Source organism: Manis pentadactyla, chromosome 1 (genome assembly GCF_030020395.1).
Source record: "Manis pentadactyla isolate mManPen7 chromosome 1, mManPen7.hap1, whole genome shotgun sequence".
NCBI classification, from domain to species: Eukaryota; Metazoa; Chordata; class Mammalia; order Pholidota; family Manidae; genus Manis; species Manis pentadactyla.
In genome coordinates, this window is record NC_080019.1 from 63,671,160 (window position 1) to 63,695,146 (window position 23,987).

The 23,987-nt window shown below is 40.9% G+C and overlaps 1 long non-coding RNA gene across 1 annotated transcript; it reads left to right on the top strand.

Annotated features, from left to right (window-relative positions):
• The first annotated feature begins 8,383 nt into the window (after positions 1–8,383).
• On the top strand, positions 8,384–19,774 carry LOC130684015 (uncharacterized). Its single transcript, XR_008998150.1, has 2 exons — positions 8,384–9,095; positions 19,191–19,774. It is a non-coding gene; the product is annotated as an uncharacterized LOC130684015 (long non-coding RNA).
• Positions 19,775–23,987: the final 4,213 nt, after the last annotated feature.

Consider the following 23,987-nt stretch of genomic DNA (forward strand, 5'->3'; position numbering starts at 1 on the left):
CAAACTCTGGAACGATTTATAAGCAGAATGGATAAGATGCAAGAGGCCATTGATGGAATAGAAACCAGAGAACAGGAATGCATAGAAGCTGACACAGAGAGAGATAAAAGGATCTCCAGGAATGAAACAATATTAAGAGAACTGTGATACCAATACAAAAGGAACACTATCCGCTATATAGCAGTACCAGCAGAAGAAGAGAGAGAAAAAGGGATAGAAAGTGTCTTTGAAGAAATAATTGCTGAGAACTTCCCCAAACTGTGGGAGGAAATAATTGATCTGACTATGGAGGCACAAAGAACTCCTGAGAGATGGGGCCCAAAGAGGAGAACACCAAGACACATAATAATTAAAATGGAAAAGATCAAGGACAAGGACATAGTATTAAAGGCAGCCAGAGAGAGAAAAAAGGTCACCTACAAAGGAAAACCCATCAGGCTGTGATCAGACTTCTCAACAGAAACCTTACAGGCCAGAAGAGAATGGCATGATATATTTAATGCAATGAAACAGAAGGGCCTTGAAACAAGGATACTGTATCCAGCATGATTATCATTTAAATATGAAGGAGGGATTAAACCATTCCCAGACAAGCAAGAGTTGAGGGAATTTACCTCCCACAAACCACCTCTACAGGGTATTTTAGAGGGACTGCTCTAGATGGGAGCACTCCTAAAAAGAGCACAGAACAAAACACCCAACATATGAAGAATGGAGGAGGAGGAATAAGAAGGGAGAGAAATAATCATCAGACTGTGTTTATAATAGCTCAATAAGCAAGTTAAGTTAGACAGTAAGGTAGTAAACAAGCTAACCTTGAACCTTTGGTAAGCATGAATCTAAAGCCTGAAATGGCAATAAGTACATATCTTTCAATAATCATCCTAAATGTAAATGGACTGAATGCACCAATCAAAAGACACAGAGTAATAGAATGGATAAAAAGCAAGACCCATCTATATGCTGCTTACAAGAGACTCACCTCAAACCCAAAGACATGCACAGATTAAAAGTCAAGGGATGGAAAAAGATATTTCACACAAACAACAGAGAGAAGAAAGCAGGTGTTGCAATACTAGTATCAGACAAAATAGACTTCAAAATAAAGTAACAAGAGATAAAGAAGGACATTACATAATAATAAAGGGCTCAGTCCAACAAGAGGATATAACCATTATAAACATATATGCACCCAATATATGAGTACCAATATACATGATACAAATACTAACAGAATTAAATGAGGAAATAGAATGCAATGCATTCGTTATGGGAGACTTTAACACACCACTCACTCCAAAGGACAGATTCACCAGACAGAAAATAAGTAAGGACACAGAGGCACTGAACAACACATTAGAACAGATGGACCTAATAGACATCTATAGAACTCTACATCCAAAAGCAACAGGATACAGACTCTTCTCAAGTGCACATGGAACATTCTCCAGAATAGACCACATACTAGGACACAAAAAGAGCCTCAGTAAATTCCAAAAGATTGAAATCCTACCAACCAACTTTTCAGACCACAAAGGTATGAAACTAGAACTAAATTGTACAAAGAAAGCAAAAAGGCTCACAAACACATGGATGCTTAACAACATACTCCTAAATAATCAACAGATCAATGACCAAATTAAAATGGAGTTCCAGCAACATATGGAAACAAATGACAACAACAACACAAAACCCCGACTTCTGTGGGACGCAGCAAAAGCAGTCTTAAGAGGAAAGTATATAGCAATCGAGGTATATTTAAAGAAGGAAGAACAATCCCAAATGAATAGTCTAATGTCACAATTATCGAAATTGGAAAAAGAAGAACAAATGAGGCCTAAGGTCAGCAGATGGAGGGACATAATAAGGCTCAGAGAAGAAATAAATAAAATTGAGAAGAATAAAACAATAGAAAAAAAATCAATGAAACCAAGAGCTGCTTCTTCGAGAAAATAAACAAAATAGATAAGCTTCTAGCCAGACTTAAGAGAAAAAGAGAGCAGAATCAGAAATGAGAAAGGAAAAATCATGACGGACCCCACAGAAATACAAAGAATTATTAGAGAATAATATCAAAACCTATATGCTAACAAGCAGGAAAACCGAGGAGAAATGAACAACTTCCTAGAAAACTACAACTTTCTGAGACTGACCCAGAAAGAAACAGAAACTCTAAGCAGACCAATTACCAGCAACAAAATTGAATCAGTAATCAAAAAACTACCCAAGAACAAAACCCCCGGGCCAGATGGATTTACCTCAGAATTTTATCAGACATACAAAGAAAATATAATACCCATTCTCCTTAAAGTTTTCCAAAAAATGGAAGAGGAGGGAATACTCCCAAACTCATTCTATGAAGCCAACATCACCGTAATAACAAAGCCAGGCAATCATCCCACCAAAAAAGAAAACTACAGACCAATATCCCTGATGAACGCAGATGCAAAAATACTCAACAAAATATTAGCAAACCGAATTAAAAAATACATCAAGAGGATCATACACCATGACCAAGTGGGATTCATCCCAGGGATGCAAGGAAGGTACAACATTTGAAAGTCCATCAACATCATCCACCACATCAACAAAAAGAAGGACAAAAACCACATGATCATCTCCATAGATGCGGAAAAAGCATTTGACAAAATTCAACATCCATTCATGATAAAAACTCTCAACAAAATAGGCATACAGGGAAAATACCTCAACATAATAAAGGCCATATATGATAAACCCACAGCTAACATCATACCGAAGAGCGAGAGGCTGAAAGCTTTTCCTCTGAGATCAGGAACAAGACAGGGATGCCCACTCTCCCCACTGTTATTCAACGTGGTACTGGAGTTCCTAGCTATGGCAATCAGAAAAAAACAAAGAAATACAAGGAATCCAGATTGGTAAAGAAGAAGTGAAACTGTCACTATTTGCAGATGACATGATATTGTACATAAAAAACCCTAAAGACTCCACTCCAAAACTACCAGAACTAATATCGGAATTCAGCAAATTTGCAGGATACAAAATTTACACACAGAAATCTGTAGCTTTCCTGTACACTAACAATAAACTAAAAGAAAGAGAAATCAGGAAAACAATTCCATTCACAATAGCATCAAAAAGAATAAAATACCTAGGAATAAACCTAACCAAGGAAGTGAAAGACCTGTACCCTGAAAACTACAAGACACTCTTAAGAGAAATTAAAGAGGTCACTAACAAATGGAAACTCATCCCATGCTCCTGGCTAGGAAGAATTAGTGTCGTCAAAATGGCCATCCTGCCCAAAGCAATATACAGATTCGATGCAATCCCTATTGAATTACCAACAGCATTCTTCAATGAACTGGAACAAATAGTTCAAAAATTCATACGGAACCACCAAAGACCCCTAATAGCCAAAGCAATCCTGAGAAGGAAGAGTAAAGTGGGGGGTATCTCGCTCCCCAACTTCAAGCTCCACTACAAAGCCACAGAAATCAAGATAATTGGGTACTGGCACAAGAACAGAGCCACAGACCAGTGGAACAGAATAGAGACTCCAGACATTAACCCAAACATATATGGCTAATTAATATATGATAAAGGAGCCATGGACATACAATGGGGAAATGACAGCCTCTTCAAAAGATGGTGCTGGCAAAACTGGACAGCTACATGTAAGAGAATGAAACTGGATCACTGTCTAACCCCATACACAAAAGTAAATTCAAAATGGACCAAATACCTGAAAGTAAGTCATGAAACCATAAAACTCTTAGAAAAAAACATAGGCAAAAATCTCATGGACATAAACATGAGTGGCTTCTTCATGAACATATCTCCCCAGGCAAGGGAAACAAAGGCAAAAATGAACAAGTGGGACGATATCAAGCTAAAAAGCTTCTGTACAGCAAAAGACACCATCAATAGAACAAAAAGGTATCCTACAGTATGGGAGAATATATTCATAAATGACAGATCTGCTAAAGGACTGACATACAAAATATAGAAAGAGCTCACACACCTCAACAAACAAAAAGCAAATAATCCAATTAAAAAATGGGCAGAGGAGCTGAATAGACAGTTCTCTAAAGAAGAAATCCAGATGGCCAGCAGGCACATGAAAAGATGTGCCACATCGCTAATCATCAGAAAAATGCAAATTAAAACCACAATGAGATATCACCTCACACCAGTAAGGATCACCATCATCGAAAAGACAAACAACAACAAATGTTGGTGAGGTTGTGGAGAAAGGGGAACCCTCCTATACTGCTGGTGGGAATGTAAATTAGTTCAACCATTGTGGAAAGCAGTACGGAGGTTCCTCAGAATGCTCAGAATAGAAATATCATTTGACCCAGGAATTCCACTTCTAGGAATTTACCCCAAGAATGCAGCACTCCAGTTTGAAAAATACTGATGCACCCCTTTGTTTATCACTGCACTATTTACAATAGCGAAGATATGGAAGCAACCTAAATGTCCATCAGTAGATGAATGGATAAAGAAGATGTGGTACATGTACACAATGGAATATTACTCAGCCATAAGAAAAAAACAGATCCTACCTTTTGCAACAACATGGATGGAGCTAGAGGGTATTATGCTCAGTGAAATAAGCCAGGTGGAGAAAGACAAGTACCAAATGATTTCACTCATATGTGGAGTATAAGAACAAAGGAAAACTGAAGGAACAAAACAGCAGCAGAAGCACAGAAACCAAGAATGGCTAACAGTTACCAAAGGGAAAGGGACTGGGGAGGATGGGTGGGAAGGGAGGGATAAGGGTGGGGAAAAAGAAAGAGGACATTACGATTAGCATGTATAGTGCATGGGGGGCACGGGGAGGGCTGTGCAACACAGAGAAGACAAGTAGTGATTTTACAGCATCTTACTACACAGACGGACAGCGACTGTGAAGGGGTAAGTGGGGGGGACTTGGTGAAGGAGGGAGCCTAGTAAACGTAATGTTCTTCATGTAATTGTAGATTAATGGTACCAAATTAAAAAAAAGAAATACAAAGAATTATTAGAGAAAACTATGAAAACCGATATGCTAACAAGCTGGAAAACCTAGAAGAAATGGAAAACTTCTTAGAAAAATACAACCTTCTAAGCCTGACCAAGGAAGAAACACAAAATCTAAACAAACCAATTACCAGCAAAGAAATTGAAGAGGTAATCAAAAAACTACCCATGAACAGAACCCCTGGGCCAGACGGATTTACCTCAGAATTTTATCAGACATACAAAGAAGACATAATACCCATTCTCCTTAAAGTTTTCCAAAAAATAGAAGAGGAGGGAATACTCCCAAACTCATTCTATGAAGCCAACATCACCCTAATAACAAAACCAGGCAAACATCCCACCAAAAAAGAAAACTACAGACCAATATCCCTGATGAATGTAGATGCAAAAATACTCAACAAAATATTAGCAAACCAGATTCAAAAATACATGAAAAGGATCAGACACAATGACCAAGTGGCATTCATCCCAGGGATACAAGGATGGTACAACATTCGAAAATCCATCAACATCATCCACCACATAGACAAAAAGAAAGACAAAAACCACATGATCCTCTCCATAGATGCTGAAAAAGCATTCAACAAAATACAACTTACATTCATGATAAAAATTATCAGCAAAATGGGCATACAGGGCAAGTACCTCAACATAATAAAGGCCATATATGATAAGCCTTCAGCCAACATCATCCTGAACAGCGATAGGCTGAAAGCTTTTCCTCTGAGTTCGGGAACAAGACAGGGATGCCCACTCTCCCCACTGTTATTCAACATAGTACTGGAGGTCCTAGCCACGGCAACTAGACAAAACAAAGAAATACAAGCAATCCAAATTGGTAAAGAAGAAGTTAAACTGTCACTATTTGCAGATGACATGATAGTGTACATAAAAAACCCTAAAGACTCCACTCCAAAACTACTAGAACTGATATCAGAATACAGCAAAGTTGCATTATACAGAATTAACACACAGAAATCTGTGGCTTTCCTATACAATAACAATGAACTAATAGAAAGAGAAATCAGTAAAACAATTCCATTCACAACAGCATCAAAAAGAATAAAATACCTAGGAATAGTCCTAACCAGGGAAGTGAAAGACCTATACCCTGAAAACGATAAGACACTCTTAAGAGAAATTAAAGAGGACACTAACAAATGGAAACTCATCTCATGCTCTTGGCTAGGAAGAATTAATGTCGTCAAAACGGCCATCCTGCCCAAAGCAATATACAGATTCGATGCAATACCTATCGAATTACCAACAGCATTCTTCAATGAACTGGAACAAATAGTTCAAAAATTCATATGGAATCACCAAAGACCCCAAATAACCAAAGCAATCCTGAGGAGGAAGAATAAAGTGGGGCGGGATCCTGCTCCCCAACTTCAAGCTCTACTACAAAGCCACAGTAATCAAGACAATTTGGTACTGGCATAAGAACAGAGCCACCGACCAGTGGAACAGAATAGAGACTCCAGACATTAACCCAAACATACATGGTCAATTAATATACGATAAAGGAGCCATAGACATTCAATGGGGAAATGACAGTCTCTTCAACAGATGGTGTTTGCAAAACTGGACAGCTACATGTAAGAGAATGAAACTGGATCACTGTCTAACCCCATATACAAAAGTAAATTTGAAATGGATCAAAGACCTGAATGTAAGTCATGAAACCAAAAAACTCGTAGAAAAATACATAGGCAAAAATTGCTTGGACATAAACATGAGCGACTTCTTCATGAACATATCTCCCTGGGCAAGGGAAACAAAAGCAAAATGAACAAGTGGGACTATAGCAAGCTGAAAAGCTTCTGTACAGCAAAGGACACCATCAATAAAACAAAAAGGTACCCTGCAGGATGGGAGAATACATTCATAAATGAAAGATCCAATAAAGGGTTGACATCCAAAATATATAAAGAGCTCATGCACCTCAACAAACAAAAAGCAAATAATCCAATTAAAAAATGGGCAGAGGAGCTGAACAGATAGTTATCCAAAGAAGAAATTCAGATGGCCAACAGACACATGAAAAAATGCTCCACATCACTAGTCATCAGAGAAATGCAAATTAAAATCACAATGAGATATCACCTCACACCAGTAAGGATGGCCACCATCCAAAAGACAAACAACAACAAATGTTGGTGAGGTTGTGGAGAAAGGGGTACCCTTCTACACTGCTGATGGGAATGTAAATTAGTTTAACCATTGTGGAAAGCAGTATGGAGGTTCCTCAAAAAGCTCAAAATAGACATAACATTTGACCCAGGAATTCCACTTCTAGGAATTTACCCTAAGAATACAGCAGCCCAGTTTGAAAAAGAGAGATGCACCCCTATGTTAATCGCAGCACTATTTACAGTAGCAAAGAAATGGAAGCAACCTAAGTGTCCATCAGTAGATGAAAGGATAAAGAAGATGGGGTACATATACACAATAGAATATTATTCAGCCATAAGACGAAAACAAATCCGACCATTTGCAACAACATGGATGGAGCTAGAGGGTATTATGCTCAGTGAAATAAGCCAGGCGGAGAAAGACAAATACCAAATGATTTCCCTCATATGCAGAGTATAAGAACAAAGACAAACTGGAGGAACAAAACAGCAGCAGAATCACAGAAACCAAGAATGGACTAACAGTTACCAAAGGGAAAGGGACTGGGGAGGATGGGTGGGAAGGGAGGGATAAGGGCGTTGAAAAAGAAAGGGGGCATTACGATTAGTATGTATAATGTAGTGGGAGGGCATGGAGAGGCCTCTGCAACACAGTGAAGACAAGAAGTGATTCTACAGCATCTTACTACACTGATGGACAGTGACTGTAACAGGGTGTGTGTGGGGGACTTGGTGAAGGGGGGAGCCAAGTAAACATAATGTTCTTCATGTAATTGTAGAAAATGATAAATTTAAAAAAAATTGAGAAGCCAGTCCTCTGTGAGGACCAAGGAAGGTCAAAGGTATTGGCCTGTGACATGCCACCCTCCCCTGGGGAGCTTCTGCATTCACATCACTGGGTCCTGACAGCAAGCCGTGAGGTGGTGTCATTGTCCTCCTTGTGACGTTGTGGCTGCCAGGCCCTCCCTCAGATGAATGGCAGGGTCTGGATTCAAACAGTGTGTACCCTTCAGAGTCAAAGGGACCATGTTCTATGGGGGGTTGCTGCTATCTTCTTTTTCAGGGGATGAACAACCAGTATGCCCGCCGGGAGGTCTTCTGCCGGAACACCTGTCACGAGCTCAAACGCTTCTGGGAAAGGGAAATTGGCAAACAGACTTACTACTGAGAATCGGAGGAGCACCACCTGGGAAGAAGTGCACTGAGGAAGTACGTGGCTTGTTTGCTTATTTTTAAATTAATTTCTAAAGTGGACTTTATTTTTTAGGGCAGTTTAGGTTCAGAGCAAGACTCAGCAGAACGGAAGGTGTTCCCATACACCCCTCCCGCCATGCACAACCGTTCCCACCACAGACATTGACGCATCATTGTTTATCACCCCTGTCTATTATTTTACAGTGAAATCAATTTCCCCAGCAGAATGCCAGATGAGCATCTCAGAGGATGTAATTATTTTAATTTTCCATGCGTATAATCCTGCCACCACCTATAGTTATGGGCAATAATTTTCAAAATTCTTCTCAGTCATTCTTATCTTCATAAACAGAGAAATCTCTCCTCTCTGTCACCATTTCTGGGATGTGAGGGTCACACTAAACTTGCAGAGCAGGTCAGCAGATGAGTCCGTGCAAAGCAATCAAGCAAGCAGCGACCAGTTTTCAGGATGCCCTGTGTGGTCCCCAGAGAAGACCTGATGGGCTCCCGCTCCTGTGGTGGGCGTCGCTGCTCTGGCCAAGTCAGCCTTCCAAGCGGAGAGCGGCAACTCGCATGCGCAGACCGTCACTGTGGGAGCAGCGCGGCTCCCTGCGCACACGCCGCCTCCCCGCTGACCACTGAGGCCGCAGGCTGTGCGGGGCCGGGTGCTGGGGCACCAGAGGCGGCCTGGCCCAGGAGCCCCGCCCGGACTCCGTTCCGGCAGTCCGGGGCCGCTGGGCAAGACCATGGGTCAGTTCATGGGAGTGAAAATCTGTTGCCTTCCAAACCCCCTCCTCACGCTAGACGCGAGCCCTCGGGGCTTCCACGTACACAGACCAGCTCAGCTGTATTACCAGCCACAGGCAAGAAAAAGCATGCCATCCTTCATGTTGGAGCATCATGTCATCTCTCATCGGAGAGAAGCTGAGCTGGGGCAGTCAGCAGGCATTTCTGCGGCCCCTGCCAGCCTCCTTCCCAGGCCAGGCCACTCAGCACGCCGCCAACCAGAGGCCACAGTGAGCCCCATGCCCTGGGCCCGTGTGCCCCCCGGGAGCATGCAGAGGCCTCAGGGGCAGTGAAACCTGCCTGAGAATGACAAGAAAACCAAAGCCTAGAGGAAGTGCAAGGCAAGGGGTGAGCAAAATTAGCTCTGGAACAACTGTGCCATTCATTAAAACATGAAAATACATGTGGGCAGCATCTGTCTATGCACGTCCAGAACACTGCGGGAAAAAAGCTTTCTGGTTGGTGGGATGTCAAGACTTATTTATCCTTCTCCCCCATTTTCCTGGGTAGCCTTGCTTCAGAGCATCTCTGCTTTTAACCACTAGTCTTGTCCCTTCAAAAAATGGAGAACACAGCCCCAGGTCATTTGGTTGTCCTGAGGCTTGACAGAGAAAGCGTGCCTGCAGCGCCCAACCTGGCGGAGGCCCGGGTCAGGGCTCAGCATGTCATTCCCCTCCCTGCTCCCTCCTCCCACTTAGTCCGGCACTGAACACAGCAGCAGCAAGACGCTCGAGGAGAATCTCAGCCCTCTGGGTCTCTGGGTGAGACAGCAAACGCCTCAGCTTCCTCCTTATCATTTCTATCATAGAGAAGGAGCCACTAAGAGAAGCCAGAGGGATGTTGGGGAGGTACTGCCTTTTATGCTGGGGACCAGTTGGCTGACAGTGTTGTTCACATGCTCCACATCCTTCCTGATTTCTTGTGTGCTTGTGTTATTGACAGTTGAGATGTGGGTACTGAAATCATTAGCTCTGATTGCGGATTTGTCTGTTTCTTCTTACAGTTCAATCACATTTTGTTCTATGTATTAGGAAACTCGTTACCACACAAACATTTAGGGTTGTTATACCCTCTTAATGAATTGATCCCTTTATTGCCAAACGATCCTCTTTCTCTTTGGTAATATTCTTTGCTGTAAAATCTACCTTGACTGATATTAATATAACCACTCCAGAGTTCTTTGATTTGGGTTTCGATGGATTGTTTTTCCATCCTTTTACTTTTAACCTATTTGTGTCTTCATATTTAAAGTGATTTTCCTGTAGGCAGCCTATATTCGGATATCGCTTTTTGATACAATTTGATAATCTTTCATTTTCATTGGATTGTTTCCATCATTTGGTATGACTGGGCTTAAATCTATATTCTTGTTATTTGTCTTCTATTTCTCTTACCTGTTCCTTATTCCCTTCCTTTTTCTGCCTTCTTTAGATTAGTTAAATATTTTTTATGATTCCATTTTACCTCTTCCACTGGCTTCTTAACTGTATCTCCTCGTGTTACTGTAGTGGCTGCTTTACTCTGTATATACATCCTTATCACAATCCAACTTCACTTGACATGTCATTCACTCGGTATGTACAGCATAAGAATCTTACAATGGTATTGTCCCATTTCTCCCTTCTCGGCCTTTGTGCTGTTGTACAAAATACAGTTTGACTTCCGCATCTGTTGTAAACCCCACATTACATAACTAACAGTTTTGCTTTTAACCATTGTCTGGTGTCAACCTGGTGTCACTCTCCTTCGGCTTGAAGGACTTCCTTTGACAAGTCTTGTGCTGATAGTCTGCTAGTGATGAATTCTGTCAGTTTTTGCATGTCTGAAACATCTTTGTCTCACCTGTTTTTTTTTTTTTTTTTTTTATTGAAGGGTAGTTGACAACAGCATTGCAATACATTAGTTTCAGGTGTACAACACAGTGATTCAACATTTATATACATGATAATTCTAGGTACCAGGTATCACCATACCAAGTTGTTACAATATTTTGACTATATTCCTTATGCTATACATTACATCCCGGTTACTTATTTATTTTACAATTGGAAGTGTGTTTATATATATATATATATTTTTTTGTGAGGGCATCTCTCATATTTATTGATCAAATAGTTGTTAACCACAATAAATTTCTGTATAGGGGGGTCAATACTCAATGCACAATCATTAATCCACACCAAGCCTAATTTTCGTCAGTCTCCAATCTTCTGATGCATAACGAACAAATTCTTACATGGAGTACAAATTCTTACATAGTGAATAAGTTACATGGTGAACAGTGCAAGGGCAGTCATAACAGAAGCTTTCGGTTTTGTTCATGCATTATGAACTATACACAGTCAGTTCAAATATGAATATTCATTTAATTTTTAAACTTGATTTATATGTGGATACCACATTTCTCTATTATTATTATTTTTAATAAAATGCTGAAGTGGTAGGTAGATACAAGATAAAGGTAAAAAACAGAGTTTAGTGTTGTAAGAAAGCAAATGTAGATGATCAGGTGTGTGCCTGTAGACTATGTGTTAATCCGAGCTAGATGAGGGCAATAAACATCCATGTATGCCAAAGATTTCTCTCAGAACATGAGGGGGGAGGTTCTAAGCCTCACCTCTGCTGCTCCCCATTTTCTCACCAGATGGCCCCCTGCGACTGTGCCTTTCTTAGGTTGTTCCTCCCTTGAGGAATCTTACCCGTCTCTGGCTAACCAGTCATCATCCGGGGCCATACAGGGAAATGTTAAGTTGGTAAGTGAGAGAGAAGCCTTATTGTTTGAAAAGGTTAGCTTTTTACTTCTTTGCATATTTATGCCCTGTGGCTTCTATGTCCAGCATTTGTCTTGAGGTGTCTTTACCACTTGGAAGAATTATGATACTCGGTAAATTCGACATGTGGCACGAGTTCTATTTAAAGGTTGTGATTAGGTAGGAAGAAGAAAAGCTATAGAAGTAGCAGGCAGAAGAAAACCTGGGAAGATTGATTATTTCTTTGACATATCTTCTTGTAGAGTAACTTCAGCATGTATAGGTTTTAAACGACTAATTAAATTGTGCACACACATTAACATAATAGGAATATAGTTACCTAACCAAAGCATACCTGTAATTACCAGCCATCTCCAGTGAAACCAAGAAAACCAGTTAGGCACCTTAGGCATTTGTGAAAACTTATCTATGATATTGTGGATATTGTCCGACTGAACTTAGACAGTCTGAGAGAATTCAGATAAACTAGAACACCCCATTCCTGGAGACTGTTCATATCCCATATGTTCTTTTAACGATAAATAGTCTGTGGTTGTAAGATTTTGGAGTGCTACAATTTGCACTTCTCCTAATTCTTGGTTGAGTTCCAACAGTATAGATCCAGTCCAATTTTTGTTTTACTGTATGCACAGGCCAGCTTAGATATCTCCTTCATCATTCCCATGGCAAGTCCAGGAACTGGTGGGATGAGTGCATCTACACCTATGACAGTGTGTGGATCTTTGTTGAAGTTTTTTTTTTTTTTTTTTTTTTTTCTGATCATCTTCTGTCATGAGTCTTCCCGAGAGTGCTGATGTTGGAAGTTCTTTTTCATATCGTATCTTAGTTCATTTTCGGGGTAGCCAAATTAGGCTTTGATCCTCTGTATAAACACAAACAGACCCTTTGCCTACACTTTTATATGTCCTTTATATCATTGTGTAGAACTCATTAGAGGTCACCACATAGGAACTGCATTTTTTTTTTAATCATTAATCTACACTTACATGACGAATACTTTGTTTACTAGGCTCTCCCCTATACCAGGTCCCCCCTATCTACTCCTTTACAGTCACTGTCCATCAGCGTAACAACCTGTTGTAGAATCACTACTTGTCTTCTCTGTGTTGTACAGCCCTCCCCTTTCTCCCACCCCGCTATGGATGCTAATCTTAATATCCCTCTTTTTCTGCCCCCCCTTATCCCTCCCTTCCCACCCATCCTCCCCAGTCCCTTTCCCTTTGGTACCTGTTAGTCCATTCTTGAGTTCTGTGATTCTGCTGCTGTTTTGTTCCTTCAGTTTTTCCTTTGTTCTTATATTCCACAGATGAGTGAAATCATTTGGTATTTCTCTTTCTCTGCTTGGCTTGTTTCACTGAGCAAAATACCCTCCAGCTCCATCCATGTTGCTGCAAATGGTTGGATTTGCCCTTTTCTTATGGCTGAGTAGTATTCCATTGTGTATATGTACCACATCTTCTTAATCCATTCATCTATCGATGGACATTTAGGTTGCTTCCAATTCTTGGCTATTGTAAATAGTGCTGCGATAAACATAGGGGTACATTGGTCTTTCTCATACTTGATTGCTGCATTCTTAGGGTAAATTCCTAGGAGTGCAATTCCTGGGTCAAATGGTATGTCTGTTTTGAGCATTTTGATGTACCTCCATACTGCTTTCCACAATGGTTGAACAAGTTTACATTCCCACCAGCAGTGTAGGAGGGTTCCCCTTTCTCCACAGCCTCGCCAACATTTGTTGTTGTTTGTCTTTTGGATGGCAGCCATCCTTACTGGTGTGAGGTGATACCTCATTGTAGTTTTAATTTGCATTTCTCTGATAATTAGCGATGTGGAGCATCTTTTCATGTGTCTGTTTTGGAGACATCCGTATGTCTTTTTTGGAGAACCGTCTGTTCAGTTCCTCTGCCCATTTTCTAATTGGGTTATTTGGTTTTTGTTTGTTGAGGCGTGTGAGCTCTTTATATATTCTGGACGTCAAGCCTTTATCGGATGTGTCATTTTCAAAGATATTCTCCCATACTGTAGGGTTCCTTTTTGTTCTATTGATGGTATCTTTTGCTGTACAGAAGCTTTTCAGCTTAATATAGTCCCACTTGTTCATTTTTGCTGTTGTTTTCCTTGCCCGGGGAGATATGTTCAAGAAGAGGTCACTCATGTTTATGTCTAAGAGGTTTGTGCCTATGTTTTCTTCCAAGAGTTTAATGGTTTCATGACTTACGTTCAGGTCTTTGATCCATTTTGAGTTTACTTTTGTATATGGGGTTAGACGATGGTCCAGTTTCATTCTCCTACATGTAGCTGTCCAGTTTTGCCAGCACCATCTGTTGAAGAGACTGTCATTTCGCCATTGTGTGTCCATGGCTCCTTTATCATATATTAATTGACCATATATGTCTGAGTTAATGTCTGGATTGTCTAGTCTGTTCCATTGGTCTGTGGCTCTGTTCTTGTGCCAGTACCAAATTGTCTTGATTACTATGGCTTTATAATAGAGCTTGAAGTTGGGGAGTGAGATCCCCCCTACTTTATTCTTCTTTCTCAGGATTGCTTTGGCTATTCGGGGTCTTTGGTGGTTCCATATGAATTTTTGAATTATTTGTTCCAGTTCATTGAAGAATGTTGCTGGTAGTTTCATAGGGATTGCATCAAATCTGTATATTGCTTTGGGCAGGATGGCCATTTTGACGATATTAATTCTTCCTAGCCATGAGCATGGGATGCGTTTCCATCTGTTAGTGTCCCCTTTAATTTCTTTTAAGAGTGACTTGTAGTTTTCAGAATATAAGTCTTTCACTTCTTTGGTTAGGTTTATTCCTAGGTATTTTATTTTTTTTGATGCAATTGTGAATGGAGTTGTTTTCCTGATTTCTCTTTCTGTTGGTTCATTGTTGGTATATAGGAAAGCCACAGATTTCTGTGTGTTGATTTTGTATCCTGCAACTTTGCTGTATTCCGATATCAGTTCTAGTAGTTTAGGGGTGGAGTCTTTAGGGTTTTTTATGTACAGTATCATGTCATCTGCAAATAGTGACAGTTTGACTTCTTCTTTGCCAATCTGGATTCCTTGTATTTTTTTGTTTTGTCTGATTGCCGTGGCTAGGACCTCCAGTACAATGTTAAATAACAGTGGGGAGAGTGGGCATCCCTGTCTAGTTCCCGATCTCAGCGGAAATGCTTTCAGCTTCTCGCTATTCAATATAATGTTGGCTGTGGGTTTTTCATAGATGGCCTTTATTATGTTGAGGTACTTGCCCTCTATTCCCATTTTGCTGAGAGTTTTTATCATGAATGGATGTTGAACTTTGTCAAATGCTTTTTCAGCATCTATGGAGATGATCATGTGGTTTTTGTCTTTCTTTTTGTTGATGTGGTGGATGATATTGATGGACTTTCGAATGTTGTGCCATCCTTGCATCCCTGGGATGAATCCCACTTGGTCATGGTGTACGATGGTTTTGATGTATTTTTGAATTCGGTTTGCTAATATTTTGTTGAGTATTTTTGCGTCTATGTTCATCAGGGATATTGGTCTGTAGTTTTCTTTTTTGGTGGTATCTTTGCTTGGTTTTGGTATTAGGGTGATGTTAGCTTCATAGAATGAGTTTGGGAGTATCCCCTCCTCTTCTATTTCTTGGAAAACATTAAGGAGAATGGGTATTATGTCTTCCCTGTATGTCTGATAAAATTCTGAGGTAAATCCATCTGGCCCGGGGGTTTTGTTCTTTGGTAGTTTTTTGATTACCGCTTAAATTTCGTTGCTGGTAATTGGTCTGTTTAGATTTTCTGTTTCTTTTTGGGTCAGTCTTGGAAGGTTGTATTTTTGTAGGAAGTTGTCCATTTCTCCTAGGTTTCCCAGCTTGTTAGCATATAGGTTTTCATAGTAGTCTCTAATAATTCTTTGTATTTCTGCGGGATCTGTCATGATTTTTCCTTTCTCATTTCTGATACTGTTGATTTGTGTTGACTCTCTTTTCCTCTTAATAAGTCTGGCTAGAGGTTTATCTATTTTGTTTATTTTCTCGAAGAACCAGCTCTTGGTTTCATTGATTTTTGCTATTGTTTTATTCTTCTCAATTTTATTTATTTCTTCTCTGATCTTTATTATGTCCCTCCTTCTGCTGACCTTACGCCTCATTTGTTCTTCTTTTTCCAATTTCGATAGTTGTGACATTAGACCGTTCATTTGGGATTGCTCTTCCTTTTTTAAATATGCTTGGATTGCTATATACTTTCCTCTTAAGACTGCTTTTGCTGTGTCCCACAGAAGTTGGGGCTTAGTGTTGTTGTTGTCATTTGTTTCCATATATTGCTGGATCTCCATTTTGATTTGGTCATTGATCCATTGATTATTTAGGAGCGTGTTGTTTAGCCTCCATATGTTTGTGAGCCTTTTTGCTTTCTTTGAACAGTTTATTTCTAGTTTAATGCCTTTGTGGTCTGAAAAGTTGGTTGGTAGGATTTCAATCTTTTGGAATTTACTGAGGCTCTTTTTGTGTCCTAGTATGTGGTCTATTCTGGAGAATGTTTCATGTGCACTTGAGAAGAACGTGTATCCTGTTGCTTTTGGATGTAGAGTTCTGTAGATGTCTATTAGGTCCATCTGTTCTAATGTGTTGTTCAGTGCCTCTGTGTCCTTACTTATTTTCTGTCTGGTGGATCTGTCCTTTGGAGTGAGTGGTGTGTTGAAGTCTCCCAAAATGAATGCATTGCATTCTATTTCCTCCTTTAGTTCTATTAATATTTGTTTCAGGTATGTTGGTGCTCCTGTATTAGGTGCATATATATTTATAATGGTTATATCCTCTTGATGGACTGAGCCCTTTATCATTATGTAATGTCCTTCTTTGTCTTTTGTTACTTTCTTTATTTTGAAGTCTGTTTTGTCTGATACCAGAATTGCAACACCTGCTTTCTTCTCTCTGTTGTTTGCTTGAAATATCTTTTTCCATCCCTTGACTTTAAGTTTGTGCGCGTCTTTGGGTTTGAGGTGAGTCTCTTGTAAGCAGCATATGGATGGATCTTGCTTTTTTATCCATTCTATTACTCTGTGTCTTTTGATTGGTGCATTCAGTCCATTTACATTTAGGGTGATTATTGAAAGGTATGAATTTATTGCCATTGCAGGCTTTAAGTTTGTGGTTACCAAAGGTTTAGGGTTAGCTTCTTTACTGTCTTACTGTCTAACTTAACTCGCTTGTTGAGCTATTATAAACACAATCTGATGATTCTTTATTTCTCTCCCTTCTTATTCCTCCTCCTCCCTTTTTCATATGTTGGGTGTTTTGTTGTGTGCTCTTTTTAGGAGTGCTCCCATCTAGAGCAGTCCCTGTAGGATGCCCTGTAGAGGTGGTTTGTGGGAGGCAAATTCCCTCAACTTTTGCTTGTCTGGGAATTGTTTAATCCATCCTTCATATTTAAATGATATTCGTGCTGGATACAGTAGTCTTGGTTCGAGGCCCTTCTGTTTCATTGCATTAAGTATATCATGCCATTCTCTTCTGGCCTGTAGGGTTTCTGTTGAGAAGTCTGATGATAGCCTGATGGGTTTTCCTTTGTAGGTAACCTTTTTTTTCTCTCTGGCTGCTTGTAATACTTTGTCCTTGTCTTTGATCTTTGCCATTTTAATTATTATGTGTCTTGGTGTTGCCCTCCTTGGATCCCTTGTCATGGGTGTTCTGTGTACCTCTGTGGTCTGAGAGGCCATTTCTTCCCCTAGTTTGGGGAAATTTTCAGCAATTATTTCTTCAAAGACATTTTCTATCCCCTTTTCTCTCTCTACTTCTTCTGGAATACCTATGATTCTTATATTATTCCTTTTCGATTGATCACTCAGCTCTCTTAAAATTCTTTCATTCCTGGAGATCCTTTTATCTCTCTCTGCATCAGCTTCTCTGCGTTCCTGTTCTCTGTTTTCTAGTCCATTAATGGTCTCTTGCATCTCGTCCATTCTGCTTTGAAGTCCTTCCAGAGCTTGTTTTATTTCTGAATTCTCCTTCCTTAGTTCTTGCATATTTCTCTGCAAGTCCATCAGCATGGTTATGACTTTTGTTTTGAATTCTTTTTCAGGTAGACTGGCTAAATCTATCTCCCCAGATTCCTTCTCAGGGGAAGATGTAGCAGATGCTGAAGCTGTCTGGGTTAGTCTTGTCTGGATCATATTTTTTTGCCTTTTCATGTTGACAGGTGCTATTGACTGTCAGCTGGGAGGGCCAAAATTTTCACTTGCTACTGGCCTTTCTTTACTGGGACAACTGCGACCCCTAGTGGCTTGTGTTGGGTAATTGCGTGTAGAGTGGGTCTTTGTGTCTTGCCTGGCCGGAAGGGAGAAATTTCCCTTTCTGTGGGCGGAATTTGTCTCAGGCTGCTTCTCTGCTTTCGCAACGCCCGGTGGGGTAATGGATGGGGGGGCTGCTTGACTGTTTGCCTCCGTGAGGGGTCTCAGAGCTGTTGCCCAGGGGGTTAGTGCACCCGGTTTTCCCTGTAATTTCCAGCTGCTGTACTGTGACCTGGGTTGTTTCCGTCAAGCTGTTAAGTCCCTGTCCCTTTAAGACTTTCAAAAAGCCCCCGCTTTTCTTTGTCACAGGGGCATCAGCTTCAGCACCCGCTCAGAGGTCTTACTCCCTGTTCCCCCAGTATCCAGGGCCCCCTGGGCATGTACTGTGTCTGCGCTCTGGCCCGGATGGCTGGGGCTGGGTGTTCGGCAGTCCTGGGCTCCGTCTCCCTCCTGCTCTGCCTATTCTTATCCCACCGGGAGCTGGGGGGAGGGGCGCTCGGGTCCCGCCGGGCCGGGGCTTGTATCTTACCCCTTTCACCAGTCGCTGGGTTCTCGCTGGTGTAGCTGCAGTCTGGCCACTGTCCTGCGTCTTCTGGTCTCTCTTTTAGGGCTAGTTGTGTTTGTTGTATTTTCAAAAGTATATATGTTTTTGGGAGGAGATTCCCACTGTCCTACTCACGCCACCATGTTGGCTCCGCCTCCTGTCTCACCTGTTTTTGAAAGATAGCTTTGCTGGGTAAGCAATTCTGCATAGACAGAATTCTTTACTCTCCATTAAAGATATTGCACTTCCAAAGGATGGTTCAGAGGATTAAGATTGGAACACTTTGAACAAAAGTGAGAGTTACAATATGTATCTATTTAAATTTGCAAGTCCTCTGCATACCTTAAAACCTAATTGAACACACGTGAGTGCACATACACACACTCCCAGAAAAAAGGAAGGCAGCATCCCTGAACCAACAGCCATGGAGATGAGCGCTCCATTCATGTGTTTTCTTTCTATCTCAGGCTCAGAGAAGAATGGCGGCAGAGACTGGAAACAAAGCTGAAATTGAGGAACAATCCAGAGGAGACTAAAAAGCCAGCAAATGTTGACTGACAGCTTCTTGCTTCATTGACACAAGAGGATCCCAAGCACTGAGGTCCTCTGCTAGGAGAAGTCAATACACGTCCCTGAGTCCCTTGGCTATACCAACAGATCTCACACTGTGGTTTCCCCACCTGTGGGGGTTTACCTGTCATCCCTTCCCAGCACTAAATGGGAATTACTAGCCAACTCAGTCCTCTAGGCCCAGGATATTATCCCAAATGTCTCTAAAGATAGTTTATTTAATGTCGAAGCTCCATGAAGTATACGTTATTTCCAGATACTGACTTCTAATTTTGAAATCCAAATATTTTAAATTCTAAGCACACTACATCTTCATGCATAGTAGTTTTGCTCCTATTTCTAGGAAACTGTTGCATGTCATCCTTCCAGTTGTTTTTTCTTTTTATGATGAGAAATGCACCTATCTGCAGAAATAAAAATATCATGAATAGTCACTAAATAAGCTTAGCAAATAAATTAACCTAATATAATTTTTTCTTCATATGAATTTAATTGGCTTATACAAAACCATGTTTACTTAGAACCATTCAATAAGACCAGGATACTTTTAATAAAACTTGGCTGCCTTGCCATCGCTGGGGTGCACGCTGTTTCACTACCTCCACACGCTTGCACTGGTTAGCTGTCAGCTCAGTGAAAGTAGGTCAGGCCACCCCAACAAGTGTTTGCCACATAGATTCTGGATTTTGAATAGTACTTCCCAGCCTTCTCTCAGCATAAGGTTGCTGCTTCTAAAAGTGCAAACTGTGCTGCGTGTTGCCAAGCACGTGATGGCTGCAGATAGCACCTGCAAGGCCCTACAAGCCCAGGGCAGTGCTACCAAAGACAGAGAGCAAGGCAGGGGCACTCTGCACAGGAGCAGGTGTGCTGTTTCAGTCCTGTAAATGCCCTGATGTGCCAGTAAGTGTTCCATCCACATCCTCAGGGAGCTCAGAAGGCTCCGTCAGGGCAAGGGGAGCCCCCAGGAGGCAAGAAACGTTGGGGGAGCATTTCCCCAGGTCCCCTTACTTATGTGAGCGAGGAACTAGGACTCCAAACCCTCCCTTCCACGATGGTCTGTCATTTATTCTGAGATTCAGTTCAACTAACAAAGTATGAAATTCATCTGCGTTCATATGAGAGGATTTTCATGAAAGATGCATTTCTACTTGATATAGAAAGAAAAGGAATTAAATAGGAGGAGGAGACAGGACTGGGCTTGCAGGCTGAGGGGCCTCAGAAGAAAGGCCTGCCCCCCGTGAACTGCAAAACACTGCAGCTGGAATCTAAGTGCAGCTGTGAGGCTGAAAACGCAGGGGAAGGTTTGATGTTCACTTCCTTGTCCACCACACATCAAGCCCAGTGCTAGACAACCAGAATGCACTACAGGGAACCAGGGCCACTGGCTCTGGAGGCTACAGTGTAGGGAAGTCAGCAGGAAAGCCCAGGTCATTAAGTGTGAGGGACTTTAGCACTGGAAGTCACAGCCCCTATAGGGAACCATTCTCACCTGGGGAGGACTTAGTAAGGACAAGCTAGTTAAGCCCAAGCAAGCATGACCCAGATGAAGGGGAGACTCACAGCTCACCAGTCCTCGGCACCTTGAGGAAATGCAGTCAGCAAAGCTAGATTGGGAGTGAGGAGGTGTTGCGAGAGCCAGAGCTGCAGAAACCAGCATCCTGGCCTTGCTGGCTGGGAGCCTAAGCTTTTCCGAAGGCGCAGGAAGCCATTGAACGGCGTTTGGCCAGGAGAGTGTCACAGTGGTCACAGTCCTGAGGTTCACCCTGCAATGAAAGGCAGGAGGACAGAGGTGGGAAGGCCAGCCAAGAGCTTCTGCAGATGCCCCTCGAGAGGCTACGGGGTCTACGCTAAGGCCTCAGTGCCCTGGAAGCAGGGACTGGAAGGAAAGGCGGAGACAGGCATGAGTGCCACTTTCTCACAGTAGAGGGGGCTGGAAGCCCAAGGTCAAAGTGCCAGCATGGTCAGCTTCCAGGGAGAGCATTTTCGTGTCCTGAAGGTGGCTCCCTTCCCAAGTGTCCTCCCCAGGCATGGGGAGAGGGAGAGAGGCAGGGACAGAGAAAGGGATGAGAGTAAGCTCTCTCTGGTGTGTCATCTTCTAAAGGCATTAATCCCATTACAAGGGCCCCACCCTCATGACCTCATCTCAATCTAACTGCCTCCCAAAGGCCTCATTCCAAATACCAGCACATTAGGGCTGAGAGCTTTAATACATGAATTCAAGCAAGTGGAGGACACAATTCAGTCCATAGCAGAATGGGATGCTTTAAATCAATGTATCAAGTCCGGCACACCTCTCATGTATAAAACTGACCAGGATCAACTCAGCAAAAACCTCGGAGAGTGAACTATGGTATGGAATGCTGCCCAGGTTTCACACTGGTCTCTGGGTAGCATACAAGCAGCAGACCACAAAAGCACAGAAAAGGCTTTGAAAAGTAACCGACATTTAAATTATAGCCCACAAAAGTGGGCCAGCACATGAATTCTTAACACTAACAGATTGCCTGCTGCTAAAATAGACTTGTAAAGGAGAGAGTGTCTCATAACCTTGTACTCAAAATGTCAGGATGCAATCCAAAATCACCCATAACAAGAGCCAAGAAAACCTCAACTCCAGTGAGAAAGGATAATTAACAGACACCTGTATCGAGATGATACAAAGGTGGGAATTATCCAACAAGGACTTTAAGGCAGTAACACAAATGCTCTAACAAGCAATTACAAGCACTCTTTAAACAAAGGGGAAAAGCAAAACCTCTCAGCAAAGAAATGAAAGATAGAAGAATCAAATGGAAATTTTAGAAATGAAAAATACAATAACCAAAGTAAACAAAACAATACAAATAAAACTGGATGAGCTCAACAGCAGAATAGAAAATTCAGAGGAAAGGACCAGTGAACATGCAGATAGTTAATAGAATTATATGATATGAATAACAAACGGAAACACTTTTCTTTAAAAAAGGGAACAGTGCCTCAGGACCTGTGGGACAATAACAAAAGATCTAAACCTTATATCACTGGAGTCCCAAAAGGAGAGGATGCCCACTCTCACCACTTTTGTTCGACACATTACTGGAAGTCTAGCCAAGGCAGTTAGACAAGAAAAAAGAAATAAAAGGTTTATTGTGTTTACAGATAAAATGCTCTTATATTTAGATAACCCTAAAGATTATATGCACACACAAAAGAAACTGTTATTTTAAGTAGTAAATGAATTCAGAAAAGTCACAGGATACAAAATCAACATGCAAAAATCAGCTGCTTTTCTAATACAGCAACAATGAACTATCTTGAAAAGATTATGAAAATAATTCCATTTGCAATCACATCCAGAAGAATAAAATACTTACGAATTAACCAGAGGCCAAAGACTTATACACTGAAAAGTGTAAAACACTGCTGAACTAAATTAAAGAAGATGCAAATAAATGGAAATACAGTCTGTGCTTTTGTATTAGAAAACTTAATATTGTTAAGATGCCAATACTACCCAAAGCAATCTACAGATTTGGTGTAATCCTATCAAAATACCAAGGTGCCTTTTACAGAAATAGAAAAATCTGTCCTAAAATTTATATGGAATCTCAAGAACTCCAAACACGAAACAATCTTGTAAAAGAAAAATAAAGTTGGAGGTCTCACACTTCCTGATTTCAAAATTCATTACAAAGCTAGTAAACTAGTAATCAAAGCAGTGTGGTACTGGCACAAAGACAGACATAATAGGATAATGGAATAGAGAGCCTAGAAATAAACTCTCATAGATGTGGTCTAATGATTTTTGACAAGGTTGTCAAAATCATTCAACGGAGAAAGGACAGACTTCTCAACAAACGGTGCTGGGAAAACTGGACACCCACATCCAAAAGAAGGAAGTTGGACCCTTACCTTGTACCATATACAAAAATTAACTCAAAATGAATCAAAGCATTCATTATTGACACTGGATTTGGCAATAATTTCTTAGATATGACCATAAAAGCATAGACAAAAAGAGAAAAAGAAACAGAACTACATAAAATTTAAAACTACTGTATATCAAAGGATACAATCAACATTGTGAAAAGACAGCACATGGAATGGGAGAAAACATTTGCAAGTTATGTATTTGATAAAGGGTTAATATCCAGAACACATAAACAACTCCTACAACTCCACAACAAAAAATTAACAACCCAATTCAAAAATGGGCAATGGACTTGAGTAGATATAGTCAAGCAGAAATTCAATAGAAAGCTCCAAAGAAGATATACAAATAGCCAATAAGCACATGAATATATGTTCAACATCATTAATCATTAGGGAAATGCAAATTAAAACCACAATGAAATACCACCTCACAGCTGTAGGATGGCTACTATCCAAAAACCAGAAACAAGTATTGTAGATGTGGAGAAATTAGCACCCTGTACACTGTTGGTGGGAATACAAAAGGGTGCAGTTGCTATGAGAAACAGAATGGTGGTTCCTCAGAGAATTAAACATAGGATGACTACATGATGCAGCAATTCCACTTTTGAGTATACACCCAAAGGAACTGAAAGCAGGGTCTTGAAGAGATCTTCGTACACTTGTGTTCATAGAAGCAGTATTCACAATAGCCAAAAGGTGGAGGCAACCCAAGTGTCCATCACAAGCAGATATGCAAAATGTGGTATATACATAAATGTTATTTAGCCTTGAAGAAACGT